At 33.4% G+C, this 8,455-nt stretch overlaps 1 non-coding gene across 1 annotated transcript; it reads left to right on the forward strand.

The window, feature by feature from the left end:
* The first annotated feature begins 1,640 nt into the window (after window positions 1-1,640).
* LOC120219036 lies at window positions 1,641-1,758 on the forward strand. Its single transcript, XR_005525278.1, has one exon. It is a non-coding gene; the product is annotated as a U5 spliceosomal RNA (small nuclear RNA).
* Window positions 1,759-8,455: the final 6,697 nt, after the last annotated feature.

Genomic DNA, 8,455 nt, shown 5'->3' on the forward strand with positions numbered 1-8,455 from the left:
GTAGATGCTGACTTAGCCAAAAATATTGACATCAGAAGGAGCACTACAGGGTATGTCTATACTCTATGAGGTACTGCAGTGAGTTGGGTTTCTCAACTACAGAAGATAGTTGCTCTCTCCACAACTGAAGCAGAATATGTCGCTGTTAGGAAAGCCAACAAGGAGATGGTTTGGCTCCAAATTTTCTTGGAAGAGTTAGGCAAGAAACAAGAAAACAATGTCTTGTATTGCGACAGTCAAAGTGTTATCCATCTAGCGAAGAATCTGTCTTTTCATTCCAGGACGAAACACATACAATTGCGATATCATTTTATCCAGTCTCTTTTGGAAGATGGGATTTTGAAACTTGAAAATATTAGTGGAGCTCAAAATCCGACAGACATGTTAACAAAGACGGTGACTACGGACAAACTGAAGTTGTGTTCAACTTCAGAAGCCCTGCTATAGTAATAAGACCAGAAATGTTACTGCATTGATCGAGGTGTGAAGACATATTAAAATCAGGCTTCAAGTGGGAGATTGTTAAAGTCAAGACAGGTGGCCAACCATTGTTGAAATTTGGGTGGTCAACAATTGTTGAAATTTGAAGCATTTTTCGGTGGCTTTCGGTAGAGCATTTAATTTTATTGAAAATAAAAATAGGGTTAATTACATTTTAGTCCCTACACACTTTAGGGTATTTACAAGATTAGTCCTTAAGCTTCAACTATAAATACCCTAACCCATTTAGCTTCAAAATCATCCCAAATCATTTCTTTCTCCCAATACTAAAGAGTTTAGAGAGTTTTCTTGTACACTTGTAAATTTTCTCTCTTTAGTAAAAGATCTGTAGCAGTCCGGAGACGTAGGCATAATTGGTTGAACTCCGTTATCAATTTCAGGTATTATTTTTCCGCTTTTATTTCGTATTCTCACTAATCTGGTTATAGGGAAATTACTCGTTTATTTCCCAACAGTTCCTTGCAATGTCATGCATAATGGTAACCTGGTTAAAAACTTGAAAATTTATGAATAGTAACCACCTCCAATTAAATATAACTCAACTAGTGTGTCAATGCCCAGCAAGGAAGGCATGCCAATTGTCTTCACCTATGAGGTTGCTTTTGTGGAGAGTGATGGTCTTTAAGATGATCGCAAGGACAATACCAGCAAGGAATATGTTCATTGATTTTCAATCTTGAGTTCTCTAATGGTGATCACTTTCCTTGCTGGTATTTTCCTTGTGATCTGACCCGTTATAAGGAGCTTGACAAGGAGGCCCAAGCACAAATGAGTGAGGAGTTATCTGGGTGGAAGCTAGTTGTCGGGGATGTTTTTCTTTCCCCATCCAATCCAAAGCTAGTTTTCGGGGATGTTTTTCTTTCCCCATCCAATCCAACTCTTTCTTGTGTTATGGTTGGGAATGGATTTCAGATAATTGGGATGGTTGTTGTGACAAAATTATTTGCTGCTTTTGGATTTATGCCACCAGCATCCCGTGGAACTCTTATTACTGGTATGTTTTTTTTCTACCTGATTCTTGGTATTGCAGATTTGCAGCTGGTTATGTACTATTAAGTCCCATAGTTAAATCCGGGAAAATGAGTAGTTGTTTTCTCTCATGTTTATAAAGCAACTTATAACAATCATTCTCTTTCACAGAGCATTGTGGTGAGCACAGAGCGAACTATTCTTTCGCCTTTTACTAAAGAATACCGTGTGCTCTCCACTCAAAGTGGCATACACCAATTTTTGGAAGGGTATTCCTCGTTGAATACCCCTACCAATTTAAGTTCCAAAATTTTGTACGATAATATAATATTTAGGAATAGTTGGTATTCAAGAAAATATACTTATAACCACATCAGAGTCTGGTGTTGTATGCATTGGGACAATAATCTGCTTCGATTGAGTTTTTTTAGGGCAAACTAATGACAGGGGAAGGGAACAAATGTCATTTGCTAGCAGGGTTATCCAAATACAAAACAATGGCTATTAATAAGAAAAATGAAGCAAAAGGAATTGTGTGCATATGAAGTATAAACTTAACAAACTCTATGAGTCCAGATTATGCCAATTGAATTGAAGATAATTTAATGGGTATAAATTTTGAGACACCAATGCATTCCCCATCAATTGTAAGTCTTGATTCTTCTAAAGTTTTATGTTTTGTCTTGTTAGGGAACTCTAGCTAAAGTAATAACAAAAATTTTGCACAGTTTTGCTTATTTCTTTATTAGATGGAGTATATATGATGCAATACAATGCGATATTAGATGATATTGCATTTTGATGTGTTGGTAACTTTCTTTGTGTAACTTTTTGACTTGATTAATGGGGGTTATGACACCATGAATGTAATTTCCTTGGTTACACCAAAGCTATAAGCATAATTGCCTTGGCAGTTATTGAAGCTGAAAAATAACTCTTAAGGTGCCATTTATCTGTAGTATTCTGATTGTTTGAAGGGAAAGTTGGAGGCTATCCCTTGTATTGCTTAATCATGGCTAATAAATTAAAAGGAAAAGAATCTATAACTTGTTTGAACAATACTGACTTCTGTTTCAAATTTAGATGGTTATAAATTAATTTATGCATGCAACAGGGTATCAAATAGCGTTCCGAAAACGCTATAGCGGCCGCGGTATTACGGTCGCGCTATCATCTAAAACCGTTATTCTTGGTTTTGCGGTGGGTCACGGATTCACACCGATCACGGTGGATTGCGCCCGCAATTTAATGAAAAATAGATGATTGCGCCGATAACGGGACGCAATCACCGATAACAGGACGCAATCACCGTTTTTCAACTGTGATTCTAAGACAAATACAAAAATCAACATTCATTGCAATCATCATATAGAAAACAAAAAAGAAAATTAAGAGAATATATTCCCTGCAACTTGTGAGCCCACAAGTATAGTGAAAAGTGAACTGAAAACTGGAAAGAAAGAAAAATTACTTGCAAGTTACAACTAGGATAGGGAGTGGGACAAAACAAAATAGGTTATTTAATCAACTGTGAACTTAAATACCCACACAATACACATCTTACTAAAAACCAATCGAGAAGGGGAAGAGCTAGAAAAACAAAGCCCAGTCAGTAGGAAGTCTTTTGTCCGTCGAGGTTCGCCGCCGGTGAAGGAGAAGATGAAGGCATCAAGCTTCCCGCTTCCATTTAAGAAGGTAATTTTTTTTGCTGCTTAGTTTAGGAAGATTGAAGATGCAATCTTCACTAGGGGATTTGAGGTTTTGATTTCGAATATGGAAGAGTTAAATAGGTGGGGTGAAAAATGAAAAAAATTTAACTGGGAATGAGAATAGGAAGAAACGAAGAAGATGGCTTTGACTTAAGAGAAGTGGGAACTGTGAGTAGGAAGAGCTGAGAAACTTCTGGGGACATCTCTTGGAAGTTGAGTTATTTGATTTGTTTTTCTTGATAATAGGATAATATGTAATTTTTTACACATTTGATTAGACAAAAATCATCCAAATATCTAATAAAAAATAGACCCTAAAATTACTGAATGATCCAATGCCTAATCACTACCAAACGAGCCTTAAAATTAGAATGTCTTAACTCTTAATGCTTGCAGATTTTATAATTGAATCCAGTGAGTTCTTTTTTTTAACCTTTTAAAATATTTATTTTTTAAGCTTTGAAATGACATATTAAGAATTTTTTTACTTTGTTCAAGCATATTTTGATAAATATATATATAATATAGATATATAATAAATTGTATAAAATCACAAAATTTTAAATTATTTTTTGTTAAATTAAAATTTATATTTAGATTTAGATATCCAATCCAAAAATTTGAATATTCGATTTTTTCAGATTAAATACGGATCACGTTTTTATAATCTGAATTTGAGAACTATATTATAAAAATCCACATATATTAAAAAAATTCATCATAATTTTTACATGTTCACTTGATCATGTGTGCACTCTACCTAGGGATGGGCATGAGTCGGATTGGGTCGGGTTTTTGAACCACCCGACCCGACCCGAGAAGAAAGGGTTCTCCACCCGTAACCCGACCTGACTAAATTATAATTTCACTCGACCCAACCCGACAGATAATTAAAAATATCCCGACTTGACCCGATTTAATTTTTTACTTATTAAAACCCACAATTTTTTAATTTAAAATATAAAAATACCTAAAATAATCGTTGGAAACACACCCTAATATCACGTTTGGTCCCGCATTTTGACTAAAATAAAAAAAGAATAAAAAAGCAGGAGTACGTGATGAAAAAACATTAAAATGAGTTAAAAAATAGATAAAATAATTGTTGGAAGCCACGCATGCTTGCCAATTGTATTCACCTCCCTTGGGAACCATGAAAGTTGCCGTGTGGAATTAGATTTCCTTTACAACATGTCATAAAAATATCAACAACAATAAAGTTGGGCTTGAAAATTCAAAAAGTAAACAGACAACAACTGAGTTGCTCCCCATTACGAAATTAAAGAAACTGAGTTGCAGTGCCAGTGCCATTCAGGTTTGGTAGTGGCATGATGCCCCCTGCCACAGCCACTATGGTTGGAATTTGGGCCATCACTTGCTTTTTATGACTTTGGTTGTAAAAACAAAAATGTTGGTCTTCAGAATTCCATAGTTACTTTTTATTATATAGTTTTGAAATTAAATGAAACAACTAACTCAATTCAATGAGTGTGAGTTATATTAAAAAAAGGAAAATATGTAAACTTATTTCATGCACCACCGAGGGAATTTCTTGTTATCTTACTGCCACTAACTTTATCTTCATTCAATATGTAAAAGCTATCAACATATGATAAGTGTTCAGAACTGTGCACATCGTGATATGAATATACAATTTTCTATATCTAAAATATTATCTACACGTATTCATATTTAAATGCTATTGAATATAAAGAATAAATTTTTATTAGAAAATTGCTTTTTATTTTCAATTAGTTAATAGAAGAGTATTTTAAACTTCTAATATTGTCATATTTAATTTAATTTCAGTTTAACTTATGTTTTTGTTTACAAGCTAGGAAAATTATATTTTTGTTTAACTTTACGTATATATTAATTTCAGATTTTATTGAAATTGAAGCATGCCACCACGTATTGAAAAGTTCTCGATTGAAGGATTAGAATGTGCACCAAGTAGAGATATAGGTTGGCACTTTGGAGATCCAGTTCCAAATACGAAAGGAAATGTTGTATGTAAACTTTGTGGCAAAGTTGTGAAAGAAGGAATAACATGGTTTAAAAAGCACATTGCTCATAAAATCGGTGAAGTCGTACCATGTCCTAATGTCACTGGTATGTGAATATGTGATAGTGATACTTTATAATTTCTTTAGAAAAAATATACTTTATAATTATTTTTAAATATTAATAATAAATATTATACATTATTAATAGTGTGAGTTATATTTATTTTATTACAGGTATCATTAGAGAAAGCATGATGAAATTACTTAAAGAAGCCAAGTAAAATAAAATGGAATAAAAAGGAGAACAGATGAATTCTTATCACAATTAAGGGAAGAAGAGGATGAATTCGTAGATGATGTTTCTGCTATGAGACAAGCCACTCAAGAAAGTATCCAATCCCAACACGAATGGCATAGAAGAGAAGAATTCAGACGAAGTACGGGTGGTTGGGATAACATTTATGAAGAAAGACGATCTTCTTCTCTTTGATCACGTAGAAGATATCATGAAGAAAGATCTGAATTTAGTTTAAGGGAAACTATACTTGAATTGGTTAAGAGCAAAAGCTCAAGACAACCAAAGGTTAGCGAGTCTATTTTAAAGACATTGCGTAAAAAAATGGGTGAAGCAGTCTCGAAATTTATAATATATGATCGCCTTCCTTTTCAATTAGCAAGCTTACCTTGGTTGTATAACTTAATTCAAGTATCAATGGAAGTTGGGAAAGCTCCTAACACCTTATGAGATTTCAGATGTGTATTTGACATTGGAGTATGCACAAGTTCGTGAATGGGTAAATGAACTGAAGACACATTGGAAACAACTGGATGCAACTCTGATGTGTGATGGTTGGACCTCAAATGCATATCATCAATTTTCTTGTTTATTGTAGTAAAGGAACTGTATTTTGGAAATCTGTGGATGTCTCGAGCATTCGTAGTAGAGATGTTGGATTCTACTATAATTTGTTAGAAAAAGTTGTTGAAGAAATTGGGGAATAATACAATATCCAAATAGTGACCGACAATGAGTCAGCAATGAAAGTCGCTGGGAAAAGATTAATGTTGAAAAGAAACCATCTTTATTGGACCTCATGTGCAGCTCACTGCTTAGATTTATGTCTTAAGGATATTGGGAAAAAGTCTAGTGTAGCAAAAGTGTTAGGGGAAGCGAAGAAAGTGACATGCTTCATATATAATCACATTTGGACTGTTGATTTGATGAAGAAGTGTACTCACGGTAAGCAAATTCTTCGCCCTGCTCTTACTCAATTCGCTACTCATTTCATACAGCTTGATGAGATAACAAGGCAAAAACAAGGTTTGAGAGAGATGTTTAAGTCAAAGGTCAGTATTTTATAATTATTTAATACAATTACTGATTACTCAAATATAACAATATTTAATGATTTTATTAGTTCCAATTTTTAAATAAGTTAAATTATGTTATTGATTTTTTTTCTTATTAAATATAGGAATTCAGAGAATCAAAATGGGGACAACAGAAATCAGGGCCTGCTTATTAAGCAAAAAAAATTGTTTTAGGAAAAGATTTTTGGAAAAAGCCGTTGATATCATAAAAGTTTACGAACCCCTAGTCAAAGTGCTAAGGCTTGTTGACGGTGATGAAAAACCAACAATTGGTTTTATTTATGAGGTCGTTGATAGAGCTAAATGAGCAATTAAGGAAAATTGTTGATATTCCATTGAGTATGAAAGAATTATTGACAATAGATGGAATTTTTATGCATTCCGACTTGCATTCAGCTGGTAAGATAAAATATATCATATCATTAAGAGTTATTTTTTTATTTTTTATTTTAAGTTTTATAATTTATATTATTATCATTTCAACATAAATTATGATTAGGTTATTTCCTCAATCCTCAATTTTAATTTGGGGTGGAGCATTCTGAGAATGTATTAGCAGAAACATTAGAAGGAACAAGATCAATGATTGAAAGATTAGAACCTTCTATTGATAATCAAATCAGAATGGTTAATCAGGTTAGATTCATTCAAGTAAAATATTATTTGTAACTTAGTTAAATAATTTGAAATTGAAATATTTTTCTCATTTTAACTTAAACTTTTATTTATGCAGTTGTTACTATTTCGAAGTAAACACGAGACATTTGGTACTCCACAGGCACAAAGAGCTTGGAATCAAATGAATCTAGGTAAATAGTTAATTATATTATTTACTTTATATTATTTAATTATATTTGTACATTTTGATGTTAGTTTGAAATTTAAATAATATTATGCAGGTGAGTGGTGGATGATATATGCACATGTACTCCTGAATTAGAACGATTAGCAATTAAAGTGCTTAGTCAAACAACTTCTGCATCAAATTGTGAACGAAATTGGAGCACATTCAACTATATTCACACCAAAGCAAGAAACAGGCTGAAGTACAAAAAACTTGAGAAACTAGTGTTTACCTATTATAATATGAGACTTAAAATGAGACATAAAAAAAGAATGAGCATTGATGATATAAACGCTAGTTACAATCCTATCAGCCTTGATAATATCTTTGAAGATGTTGATTCACTATCAGAATGGCTTCAAGAGAAAGAGAATCCATTATTAGATGGTGAAAATGTTGGTGGGTTGCCTGTGGATACCTTAGACGATGAAAATGAATGTTGATGATCAATCTCAATAACAAAATTTATCTCATTCAAGTTCTACTGCAACACCAAGTCAAAGTGGTGATGGGCCCGATGGTGGTGGTTTAAGTCCAATTGATGATGATGATAGACAGAGTGGTGATGGAGTTGAATTTAGATCTTCTTATCGGTATGGAGAACAATATGTTTATACAGGTAGTGGATATTTTCGTGCTTCATCTAGTAGAGAAAGAAGTGAACCAAGAGCTCGATCAAAAGGAAAAGGGAAAGACACCAGAAAACATACTTCTGAAGGTTCTTCTTCCGGCAGAAGATCGACTTCTAGTAACCCTGGGTATAACAATTCATCTACTAGCACTCATGATTTTTATCCACAGGGACAATATTCATATTTTCAACCTTCACATGGTTTTTATCCACAATTTCCTAATTATGGTGTGCCTTATCAGCCTCAAATGTATCCTCCGCTACCAATGTATCCTCCGCTACCAATATATCACCCACCTCCACCTCACATGTATCCTCATCCTCAAGTATATCCTCCATCTCAATTATTTGAAAATCAAGGTGAAAACGTTACACTTTTTGGATATATTTTTTGACAAAGACCACAGAGATCAAGTGGAGATCA

The sequence above is a fragment of the Hibiscus syriacus genome, unplaced genomic scaffold (genome assembly GCF_006381635.1).
Source record: "Hibiscus syriacus cultivar Baekdansim isolate YM2019G1 unplaced genomic scaffold, ASM638163v2 tig00110202_pilon, whole genome shotgun sequence".
NCBI lineage: Eukaryota > Viridiplantae > Streptophyta > Magnoliopsida > Malvales > Malvaceae > Hibiscus > Hibiscus syriacus.